We start from the raw sequence: 12,760 nt of genomic DNA on the forward strand, positions 1-12,760 counted from the left end.
AAGGCTACGTATTTACCAGCTCAGGCTTACAGACAAAGTAGCTATGGTTTTTGTGGCCTATATCCAGTTTGTTTTCTGTCTTGCACTGCTCCCGCCTGCTGCATCTGGGGATTGGCTAGAGCAGTGTTTCTCAAACTTGCCGACTTTAAGTCCTGTGGACTTCAACTCCCAGAATCCCCCAGCCAGCTGGCTGGGGGATTCTGGGAGTTGAAGTCCACAGGACTTAAAGTCGACAAGGTTGGGAAACACTGGGCTAGAGGCTTCAACAAATTCAACAACTTCCGTCCCACATGCACAAACACACACACTGAATGCATATGATCGAGTGAGACAGGCTGATGCAAAGGGAAGCAAACGGGAACACAGTGCAATTAGTGGAGCCGAGAGATTTATTATACATGCCCTTCTCTGGATACCTAGTATAGCCTGTGCAGCTTCATTCCGCACCAATTGAAGATTCCAGATACTTTTCGTATGTGTGTGAGAGAGAGAGAGAGAGATGTGTGTATTATATTTATATCCAATGTTCAATTCTATTCCATTCAATAAATCAACCACTTATGATTTCAAAAAGTGGTTACTAAAAAAAAATCATAATTTATTCATTGAGCGTCTTCTGTGATTTATGCTAAACCAAATAATAAATACTGTTTCTAGTTTCCAGAGTCATTAAAATAGGCAGTAAACTACAGAACTTTTTAATAGTTTCAGTTATTATTCAAGGTTGACTTAGCCTTCCATCTTTCTGAGGTGGGTAAAATGAGGACCCAGATTGTTGGGGGCAATATGCTGATCTGTAAACTGGTTAGAGAGGGCTGTAAAGCACTGTGAAGTGGTATATAAGTCTAAGTGCTATTGCAAAGTGCTATTATGACTATTCTATTTCTAGCACCTGAAGAACAAGCAGTGTTTCTTTTTCCACTATATTTGAACATAATGATTTGGCTGGGGGTAAGAGAGTGGTGGGATGGAAACTTTGTTACAATACAAGATTGAGATGTGTCCATGACACATATGCTGATGCAACTACATAGTCACATATATGTGCTGATTCCATCATCTACCATATTATTTTGTGTACCGTTATGTTTTGTTATAGATGTGCTCCAGGGCTAAGCTATTCAAAAAATGAAAGATTTATTTCACTTGGCTCAGAATATAGGGATCATAATCAAGTTTGGTGTAGTGTTTAAAGCATCAGGCTAGAAACCAGGAGACGGTGAGTTCTAGTCTCCTCCTCCCCTTAGGCTGTGTGAGTTTGGGCCAATTACCAAGAGACAGTGAGTTCAGATTTGTTCATAGCCATGAAATCTGGCTGAACGATTTTGGACCAGTCCCTATCTCTCAGCCCACCCACCTCACAGAGTTGTTGTTACAGAAAAAATAGGAGGAAGGAGTAATGCGTGCATTTGTTGCCTTGAGTTATTTGTTAAAATAATAAAGGCAGATCACATCAAACCTAGAGTAAATTTAGTAAGGGTAATAGCAAAAGTAATTTATCCCAAAAGTACAATTATTCTGTGATAATATCATGACTTTTAACTGGTTAAATATTTCATTTCATTTTAATTTCTTTTAATGAAATAATTGATTGTATTACATTACATTTTCCTTCACCAAAATCTCACTCAGGCTTTTAATTACTGAAAAAAATATGAGATGAATTTATAATTTATTCAGAAAAGTTGCCACTGATAATTATCTATAAGAGAAAAGTATGTATATATATACATACATACATACATACATACATACATACATACATACATACATACATACATATATAAAATTTTCTGTTCTGCTAACATACCCAAAATAGTTTTTAAGTAGCTTAATTGCTTGATTATGTATTCCTTTAGCTGACTATTCAAGAAGAAAATAGTTATGATTGAAATGTCCTTTTCTGGCTTTTAAAAACAGTGATACATTTGATTAGTCCCCAGTCCTTTACATTCAAAATTTGTTGAATTATTATTTTCAGACAATGGTTTAAAGGATTGCAGCCTTTCAAGTGCAGTGAGTGTCAACCTATTATATTTTGTTCAGCAGGGTTAGCTACTGATAAGTACATAAGATTGCTATCGTTTATCAGTTTAACTGATTTACAGAGTGAACCTAAACATATTTGTACCATTTGTGTTTAATAGTGCTTATTCCCAAGTCAAAATCTCACCCCTAAACCTATAATCCTGTGTAAGTCATTAATTTTCTCATCTGAAATATTGATTGATTAAATTCAGACGTGGGAAAGAATTTGTGCATATATTATCTGTTTAGTTTAATTCTAGAATCAAGATTGCCATGATTAGTTGATAGTGCATTCATCTGAAGCCAATGGCTGGTCAGGATTTCATTGTCAGAAGTGATGGAAATGGTGGTAAACCTGAGGCTTTCACTCATCTGCCTAATTTTTACCATATAATTGAAGAGAGAAATTCTTGCAAAACAAAAAAGTAAAGTTCTGAAATGTGCTCATTGGGTTGGGATGAGGAATTGGCCCTTATGAGTTGACATACAAAATCATTCTGCCCTATTACGGCTACTGAAATAGGCTGTGGAATTGCACATTAATTCAAAGCTATAAAAGACATTTTTATGGAAAAATATGCCATATGAAAGTTTAAAAAGCATTCTTGATTCATCCTGTAAGATGCGCGTTTGTGTACATTTTTGTGCAAAACCACAAAATAAGATTCCGTCGAATAGCACAAAAATAGGAAAGGAGTAAATATTTTACCATCCAGCCATCCAGGTGTTTTCATTGGTCAAGGATAAATTTGTTCTTTATCCCTAATATGTTATGGCTTCTGCTTTCCTTTCTAATAATATTATGCATTCCTCACAAAGATTATAGAAGTGAATCAATAAATATTTTCAGTTAAACATACAGCAGCCTTATCTGTCAAAAGCAAAGTACTTCATAAACAGTACATATTTTACTTCTGTGGCTTCTTGCAGATGGTCCGTATCAAACTAGTTAAGATTACAAAATGTGTACACATTTTTAGGGTATTTTCAATTTTTTATTTTGCAGGCTTGCATGCCACCTTTTGAGATGCATTAAACAGAGAAACTAAATATTAACTCCTAGTTTATCTCTTCTTATTCTTGAACCGTTGATTTTGTGGGAGAAAAAAAGATTTCTATTTTTCAATCCTACAACCTTCAAAGGAAATCGGGACCAGTTTTTTCGCAAATTGGTGGGTAGGATTCGGATCCAAAGCAGACAAGAGTGGTTTGGAAATTAAATCCCATGTTCCTCTTTTTAGATGAGTACTTTCCATCGCTACTTACTATAACAACCAACTTTTTGGGGAACAGGAGAGTAAAAACATATCATTTGGGGGCGGAGATTGTGCTGAAAGAAGTCCCTTGGTTTATTTTCCATGAGTTTGCCAGTTGGTTTCATGAAACAGCAAGATACTTAATGGTGGAAGAAGTGGTCAGGTTCTTGGTCTATCACTATTTGCCAAAAGGAGAGTCAAAATTCCATTATAGTACTGATGAGTTTTATCTACCTTCAGAAGCATAACCTGAAGTATTTGGCCCTCTAGTTCTTCTTTTACATCCTCTGGAGGTCCCCCAACAAATCCCAAAACAATAGGCAGTGCCCTTCCTGCCGTTTTAGGTAGGAAACCCAAAGAGAAATTCCCAAATGGGCCTAACATTGTTTTTAGAAATTCTTCTTTAAAAACAAAAGATCCTGACCCTGTCATTATATGTGGCACAATCTGAACCATCTCAGATCATTTTCCCTCCCACTGTGGTTCTCATTATTGTCCAAAGCCTAGAAGCCCCAATTAAAGTCATTCATCTCTGTTTTGCACAGGTCTCTTTTCTTTACCTAAAGCAAAGTGCACGTTTGCCTGAGAAATGGGAATGGGGAAGAATGTAACTCATTCCTCCTGTGCTGTTTTCATTCAAAAATTCTCCTGAAGACATCCCTTGGCCCAAGCACCACAGTTGACTTTTTTGCCTGTGTGTGAAGGGAAAAAAATGTTCTATGTCTAGCACAGTAATTGTAACATTCTGCCAAAATACTTTGAACTTTACATTTTTTTCCTCCGTTTTAGTTCCTTCTGTTCAGTTTGCCTCCTAAAGGCAAAAATAATTGAGCTTTAGTGACAACTTTACATTGGAATGGGAATTCTGCATCTTGGAGTCCACATGAGGACATTGGTCTTATTCTATATGACACTAATTAAATTAAATTAACAGCAGCAGGGTAGCCTAAACAGAAATACAAAGCAGAGAGAAACTAGATTAGCATTAGTTGCTAAAAGACTTGGTAGTGAGGCAAACTATATCCTAGTTAGACTTTAACTCCATCTGCCATTACCTTTGTTCATGGTAGATTGCTGCAGTAAGTATTGGAATGATATTCCCCGCCAGCCATCTATCTGACTCCTGTCCACCCATGTTCCAGAAATCTTTAGAAAATTAGCTGTTCTCCAGGCCTCGGCTAGAATATGTCAGACCTGTATTAGCTTTATTGAAACAAAAACTTGCAAAATCTGAAAGAATTTCTATATTCTTTTTACTTTCCAGAAAACTGGTATGTGTATGTCCTTTATGGAATGTTTCTACCTTCTATAGGTAAAATACCTTTTTCATGGTGGTTCCCTGGGCTATGGCACTTCCTCTTGTCCCCCAAGATCATTGTCATAGTCCATTGCAGAATGTGGAAAGTTTTTAGAAGAAGAAGCGAAACATTTTCAAAGGAAAAAAAACCAAGAAAATCCAGTTGCTTTTTGAAAAAAAGCACCTTTGGGACAACCAGAACCTGGATGATTGACAATCTCTATAGATACTCAATTAGTTTTGTTTTCTGTTGTAGGTGATGTGTTTGGTTGCTGGACGTTTTTAAAATTGTTTTCTACTTTCACTATAAATTAGGATCCTCTAAAATTTCATTACATAAATAAAAATAAATTCAATGGTTCATCACACAATTGGCTCTGCCTGGACTCGCACCCTAATCAACTGCGCAATCCACTTTTTCTCTCTTTTCTCTACCTCTTCTTTTCTTACTTTGTATGGGATATGTTAGTGGTATGTATGTAATTGAATGAATGATCCCACTTTTTATTGCCATTATTGTTGTATTTTTATGTTTTTAACTTACGTGGGAATTGTTTGGGAGAGTGTTTGAGTATGTATGATTCGGAGGGCCTGCCGGGAGTGGCGGGGGCGATGGGGGTGGTTGAGGGGACCAGCGACACAGGAGAGGGTCGGGGTATTGCGGTCGTAACAGGGAGGGGCAGATACGGCGGGGACTTTAGGGCAGGCCATTACCGGGGAAGGAGGGTTCGCTACATTGCAGAGATCCCTCCTTCCGGCCCTAGGAGTCCCACTCCAAGACCAGATGGCGTGAGTAGTCAGGACCCTGGTCTCAGGCTGTTGTCGCTAAATGCCAGGTCTGTTGTCCATAAAGCTCCTCTCGTCCGGGACTTAATTTTAGACGAGAGGGCAGACCTGGCATGTATTACTGAGACCTGGCTGGGCCCAGAGGGAGGAGTCCCCCTTGTAGAACTGTGCCCAGAAGGATTTCAGGTGCTGCATCAGCCTAGAGCCCAGGGAAGGGGTGGAGGTGTGGCCGCCGTTATCCGGGAGTCGTTAGTTCCTCGTAGGGTCCCTGCTCCGGAGATTGTCGGGTGTGAGTCTTTGCTGTTAAAGTTGGACCTCAAGGGTCAAGTGGGTCTGCTGCTAACGTACCTGCCTCCCAACAGCGTTGCAGCAGCCCTCCCCTCGCTCCTCGAGTCGGTAGCCGAGCTGGCAATTGAGTTCCCTAGGCTGATGGTCCTGGGGGACTTCAATTTGCCGTCGCTCGGTGAAAGCTCTGACGGGGCGCAGGAGTTCATGGCTTCCATGACAGCCATGGGCTTGACCCAAGTAATTCGAGGCCCAACCCATTCAGCGGGACACATGCTTGACCTCGTATTTCTCTCGGAGCAGTGGATTTGTGATCTTGGTCTGAGGGGGAGTGACATCATACCCCTGTCGTGGTCAGACCACTGCCTACTGAGGCTCGACTTCCGGAGGCCAAACCCCCACTGTAGGGAGGAGGAACCGACCAGGTGGTTCCGCCCCAGGCGTCTTATGGAGCCGTTAAGGTTCCAGACAGAGCTTGGGGTTATTCCTGACACTCTCGCCCACAGTCCGGTGGAGACTCTGACTGCTGCGTGGCACTCGGCAGCGTCGGAGGCCCTCGACCGGATTGCGCCACTGCGGCCCCTCCGAGACAGCGGATCCCGGAGACCCCCTTGGTTTACCGAGGAGCTCCGGGAGATGAAGCGCCGGAGGAGATGCCTAGAGCACCGTTGGAGGTCCGACAAGTCCGAATCGAACCGAGCAATGGTAACCACCTGCACCAGGGAATACACCAGGGCACTCAGGGCAGCAAAAAGATCATACATAGCCACCCTGGTTGCATCCGCTGAGTCCCGTCCGGCCGCCCTGTTTAGGGTAACCCGCTCCCTACTGAACAAAAGGGAGGCGGGGGAACCCTTGCAGGGCAGAGCCGAAGAATATGCCCAATTTCTAGCGGACAAAATTGCTCGGTTTCGGTCGGACTTGGACTCCATTCCTGCAGTTCCAGCCGAGACACTGGGGGACCAAGTAGAACAGCTCTGGGTTGAGTTTCAGGATGTTACCCCCGGGGATGTGGACAAGGCCATGAGAGCTGTAAGTACCTCCACCTGTGCTTTGGATCCGTGTCCCTCATGGTTGGTCAGGGACTGCAGTGAGGTGACACGAGGCTGGATCCAGGCGGTTGTGACCGCCTCCCTTCGGGAGGGGAACTTCCCCGCCGCACTGAAAGCGGCGGTGGTGAGACCCCTCCTGAAGAAACCATCCTTGGATCCGGCTGTCCTTAATAGTTATCGCCCTGTCTCCAACCTTCCCTTTCTGGGAAAGGTTGTCGAGAAGGTGGTGGCCTTTCAGCTCCAACGGTCCTTGGAGGAAGCAAACTACCTAGACCCCTTCCAGTCAGGCTTCAGACCCGGCTACAGCACAGAAACCGCTTTGGTCGCATTGATGGATGATCTTTGGAGAGCCAGAGATGAAGGACATCCCTCCATCCTGGTCCTCCTTGACCTCTCAGCGGCTTTCGATACCGTCGACCATGGTATCCTTCTGCGACGACTGCGGGAGGTGGGAGTGGGAGGCACCGTGTTACGGTGGTTCTCCTCCTACCTCTCGGACAGGTCGCAGTCGGTGTTAGTGGGGGGGCAGAGATCGTCCCCTAGGCCCCTAAATTATGGGGTGCCTCAGGGGTCGGTCTTATCCCCCCTACTATTCAACATCTACATGAAACCGCTGGGAGAGATCATCCGCAGGCACGGGATCAGATACCATCAATATGCGGACGATACTCAATTGTATCTGTCCGCCCCGTGCCAACTCAATGAAGCGGTGGATGTGGTGAGCCGGGGTCTTGAGGCCGTTATGGACTGGATGAGGGTTAACAAGCTTGTGCTCAACCCGGAAAAGACCGAGTGGCTGTTGTGTTTTCCTCCCAAAGATTTGACTAATATACCATCACTCAGGCTGGGGGGTCAAATTCTATACCCCTCAGAGAGGGTTCGCAACTTGGGAGTCCTCCTGGATCCGCAGCTGTCATTTGACCACCACCTAACGGCTGTGACCAGGGGGGCATTCGCCCAGGTTCGCCTGGTGCGCCAGTTGCGACCCTTCCTGAATCGGGAGGCTCTCACAACAGTCACTCGGGCCCTAGTGATCTCTAGGCTGGAATACTGCAATGTGCTCTACATGGGGCTGCCCTTGAAGAGCATCCGGCGACTTCAGCTAGTGCAGAACGCAGCCGCGCGAGTGATTGCGGGTGCTCCTCGATTCACCCGCATAACACCCATCCTCCGCGAGCTGCGCTGGCTACCTGTCGATCTCCGGATGCGCTTCAAGGTGCTATTAATCACCCATAAAGCCCTTCATGGCAGTGGATCTGGATACTTGAGAGACCGCCTTCTGCCAATTACATCCCTGCGACCAATAAGATCTCATAGGTTAGGCCTCCTCCGCATTCCATCGGCCAGCCAGTGTCGGCTGGCAACTACAAGGAGGAGGGCCTTCTCAGCAGTAGCCCCGGCCCTTTGGAACGAGCTCCCTGTAGAGATCCGCACCCTCTCCACCGTCCAAGCCTTCCGCACAGCCCTGAAGAACTGGCTCGCCCGCCAGGCCTGGGGATAAGGATAGTGACCCCTCCCGAATGATGAATGTATGTTGCTTACCATTTTAGTATTTGTCTCTATTTTGTTGTCTGTATCCCCCCCCCTTCCTAGTTTATGTGAGCCGCCCTGAGTCCCCTCAGGGAAAAGGGCGGCCTACAAATTCCAATAAACTAAACTAAACACAAAAAAAGAAGAGTTTATGGTCTTGGTTTTGGATTTATTGTTTGCGATGCCTTTACTTGGGTCTCCTTTGCCCATTTTACCCAGAACTATGCTTTACACAAGACCAAACTCACTTACTTGGCTGAAGAGCCAAGGTGGCGCAGTGGTTAAATGCAGCACTGCAGGCTACTTCAGCTGACTGCAGTTCAGCTGTTCAAATCTCACCGGCTCAGGGTTGACTCAGCCTTCCATCTTTCCGAGGTGGGTAAAATGAGGACCCGGATTGTTGTTGGGGGCAATATGCTGACTCTGTAAACCGCTTAGAGAGGGCTGAAAGCCCTATGAAGCGGTATATAAGTCTAACTGCTAAATTTTGCCATCAGATGTGATGGATTTAAAGGGAGACAAGACGTATCCATAGATTGTGTATCAGTTCATGGAAGATCAGGTTGTTACTTTTAACTTCTGAGATTCATAGATGTGGCCATTGTGTGGCATAAATTAAAAATATTCCAGGACAACTGTCCTTATATTTACATATAATGTTTCAATCAGAATACAGCTGGAAGGCACCTTGGAGGTCTTCTAGCCCAACCCCCCTGCTCAAGCAGAAGATCATGTTTCAGATAGGTAACTGCCCAGTCTCTTCTTAAAACCTCCAGTGACGAAGCAACTACATCTTCTGAAGGAAAGCTGTTCCACTGGTTAATTGTTCCCACCGTTAGGAAGTTTCTACTTAATTCCAGGTTGCTTCCCTCCTTGATTAGTTTCCATCCATTGTTTCTTATCTTGCCTTCTGGTGCTTTGGAAAATAAGTTGACCCTCTCTTCTTTGTGGCAGCCCCTCAAATACTGGAACATTACTATCATGTCACCCCCTAGTCCTTCTTTCCTCTAGACTGGCCATAACAAACTCCTGCAAATATTCTTAATATGTTTTAGTCTTTAGGCCTCTAGTCATACTAGTTGCTCTCCTCTGCATTTTTTCCAAAGTCTCAAGATCTTTTTTGAAATGTGGTGACAAAAACTGGATGCAGTATTATAGGTGTGGTCTTACTAAGGCTTTATAAAGTAATACTAAAACTTCATGTGATTTTGAGTCTATGGCTCTGGTAATACAACCAAGGATTATATTAGCTTTGTTGACTCCTGCCAGACACTGCTGGATCATGTTTAAGTGATTGTCCGCTAGGATTCCAAGGTCCCTTTCACAGTTACTATCTTTGAGCGACATTTTACCTTATCTGTATTTGTACCTTTGGCTTTCCCTGCCCAAATGTAAAACCTTGTTTTTCCCAACATTAAATTCCATTTTGTTACTACATAGGGCTTATGTTCATGTTTGTCGAGATCCGCCTGGATCTTGAGCCTGTCTTCTGGGGTATTAGCTATTCCTACTTACCAAGAAGTAGATTTTGGTCTACTTTGTCAAATGTCTTACTGAAATCTAAAGATACACTATGTCCACAGCATTGACTAATCTACTAATTTAAGCACTTTGTCAAAGAGTGAAATGATTCTTCAAAGAAGAGCCAAGTTCTACTGTAAACATCACTTTTCAGTCTATTTTCTTACCTGAAGTGTAGTTGTTGGCTTTCTTTGCTAAGAAGTCAGGAAAATAGGGACAAGGCCCACTTTTCTGAACAACTGCCATTCAGGACACATCAAGTGATAAAGATCACTCCTTGGCCAAAACTTCCTTTCCCTTTGCAAGGGAAGCTTCCAATCTAAACCTCAACAAAGAACCTAGAAATGCTGCCAACTTACACACTTGTTAGAAAACCCAAATTCTTCTGCTTCTTTACAGTTCTCCAAGACAAAGAGGCTGGCAACTATGATTTGCTGCTGGTATTGAAATTCCCAGTTCCATATCCAGCTTTCCTTGCTGCCATGCAGCAAGCAGCTACTTGCCTGCCAATCTCATTAACATAGTTGCATATTTTGGTTTAGGAGAGAAGATGATTGAGTTTATTTTGAAGCAGAATAAAAGTGGGGGCTTTTAGAAAAAGGAAAATTGGTTTGTACATAACTGAACCCACATCTCAACCTTTAGAATGGAATGTCTACTTTCTCCTCATTGTTAGCAACATGTAAATTGCTAGGTTCTATTGTGCTGTCACAATTGGACTGGCTGTTCCAGTTTCAAAGATTTTCTTGTTAGAGCTTTACAAATACTGACCTTACAAATGGTTTTGAACTAGGAGAAAACTGACTGTAGTTTTCTTTTTCTTCGTAAATTGATTTTTACCTCATCTCAAGAATGTTTGAAGTTTGGAGCTTTTCTTGGCAAAGAAGGTATAGAATTTTGCTACTAATGACTTACATAAAAACAAAACTCTGCCATTCCCATGAGTTATGATTTAACAGCAATATAATATCTCATAATTACTTCAAAGAAATGGCAAATCTGCAAATTGATTTTCAAAATAGACTGTGCTGCTAAGGATAGTCCCAAAGATGCTTTTTCAAGAGGAAACTGGACTTTCTGGTTTTTTCTTTTCTTTCACTTCTCATCCAAGAAGCTTCTTCAGAACTGAGAGCTGAAGAAGCTTCTTGGATGAGAAGCAAAACATCTTCAAAGAAAAAAACAGAAAGTCCAGTTTCCTCTTGAAAAAGCACCTTTGGGACAACCATGCCCTGGATTACTGAGAATCTCCATAGATATTTAACCTCTTGGTAATTTGCTGTCTGATAGGGAAGAATTTTTTTCTTCCTTTTCTAGCCGCTATGTGTTACCTTCTTTTTAAAGGATGAAATGTATTTGTGGTGTGTTTTGTACTCTGTATTTTTCAGACAATCCCAAACTAACTTGAGATTAATTTCTGGAAAGTCTATAACTATGAGATAGGGAGGCATTTCAGCTAATGAAATAGGTTAGTATTGTTACCTTTCTTTCCCAAAACGGGGCACAGTTGTAGGTAGGCTGATATCTTAGCTCAGGGGTGTCAAACTCAAGGCTGGGAGCAGATCTGGCTCTTAGATCTGACCTACTTTGGAAAGAGCAAATGATCAGCCCGTGGTGCCTCCACCAGAGGAAGCAGACTTCTGAGCTCCATTTTCTGCTGGGACAGCCTTCTGCAACCCTCTGCCACTAAAAAATGAGCTAAGGAGGACCGCATCCGTTTTCACTAGCAGGGGGTTGCAGGAGGCCATCCCAGCTGAAAACGGAGCTCGGGAGCCCATTTTCTCTGGCAGAGGCAACCCTGACACAAGTCACATCAATCTGGCCATGCCCACCATGGCCACACTAACCCCCCCTGAGGTCAAACAAAACCCTTATGCGCCCCTCAATGAAATTGAGTTTGACACCCCTGGCTTAGCTGGTGGAAATGATGCCACTTCATTGCAAGAGGTTATAGATTTGAAATCTATAAGCTACAAGTTACTCTGAAGCCGTTCTATTGAATGATATTGTGTAAATCATTTTCTTGAGACTGTTTAGGAAGCAAGCAGTTTTTTCCTTCTCGCTTTGGGGGGAAAAAAGAGGGCTTACATGGGACCTTACTGGTAAGTCAGTCTTCTGTGCCCATCAGAAATGTAAGCTTGATGCTGCTACTAATCTGCAAGCATGTATGTGAAGTATGAACTAATTAGAAAATGTTGGGAATTGTGGTGATGATAAAATACAGATTTGCAGAGTGCAGGTAGTCCTTGACTTACGACCACAGTTAAGCCCAAAATTTCTGTTGCTAAGTGAGACATTTGTTAAGTGAGTTTTGGCCCATTTTACAACTTTTCTTGCCACTGTTGTTATGCGAATCACTGCAGCTGTTAAGTTAGTAACATGGTTGTTAAGTGAAATCTGGCTTCCCTATTGACTTTGTTTGTCAGAAGGTTGCAAAATGTGATCACATGACCTAGGGATACTGCAACTGTCATAAATATGAGTCAGTTGCCAAACATCTGAATTCTGATCATGTGGCCATGGGGATGCTGCAGTGGTTGTGTGAAAAACGGTCATAAGTCATTTTTGTCAGGGATGTTGTAACTTTGAACGGTCATTAAATTAGCTGTTGTAAGTCAAGGTCTACCTGTAGTATTTGCTAGCGCACGTTTTCAGATACCTTCAAGCGCTTATATTAATACCAACTTAATTTAGCTCAGCCTTCAAGACAGTCCAGTAAATGTTCCCAAAATAGCATATTAGTAGTTATAGAGTATGCATCCGTACAAAGCAAGATTATGAGAATATAATAGACAATCAAAATTACCTATTAGAGTAAATCAGATTGAATTATTTTAATAAAATCTTCAGACATTTTTCCTGACATGTGCCTAATCAATGCACAAAACTTCAATGGCAACATATTCTTTTTTTGACTATGTTTCTTTATCTCATCTCCAGGCTATCAACAAGAGAGGCTTAAGTTATCTTTAGCTATAGCAGTATTGAAGTATTCTTATCCCTCTTAT

The 12,760-nt window shown here is 42.7% G+C and overlaps 1 protein-coding gene across 1 annotated transcript in view; it reads left to right on the forward strand.

Moving 5' to 3' along the window:
• The window catches only part of PRTFDC1 (phosphoribosyl transferase domain containing 1), a 61,600-nt gene that overhangs the window by 41,992 nt on the left and 6,848 nt on the right, over positions 1-12,760 (forward strand). The window lies entirely within an intron of this gene.

Source organism: Thamnophis sirtalis, unplaced genomic scaffold, assembly GCF_051295495.1.
Source record: "Thamnophis sirtalis isolate CommonGarterSnake01/CBP01778 unplaced genomic scaffold, rThaSir2_p1.2 scaffold_4, whole genome shotgun sequence".
NCBI lineage: Eukaryota > Metazoa > Chordata > Lepidosauria > Squamata > Natricidae > Thamnophis > Thamnophis sirtalis.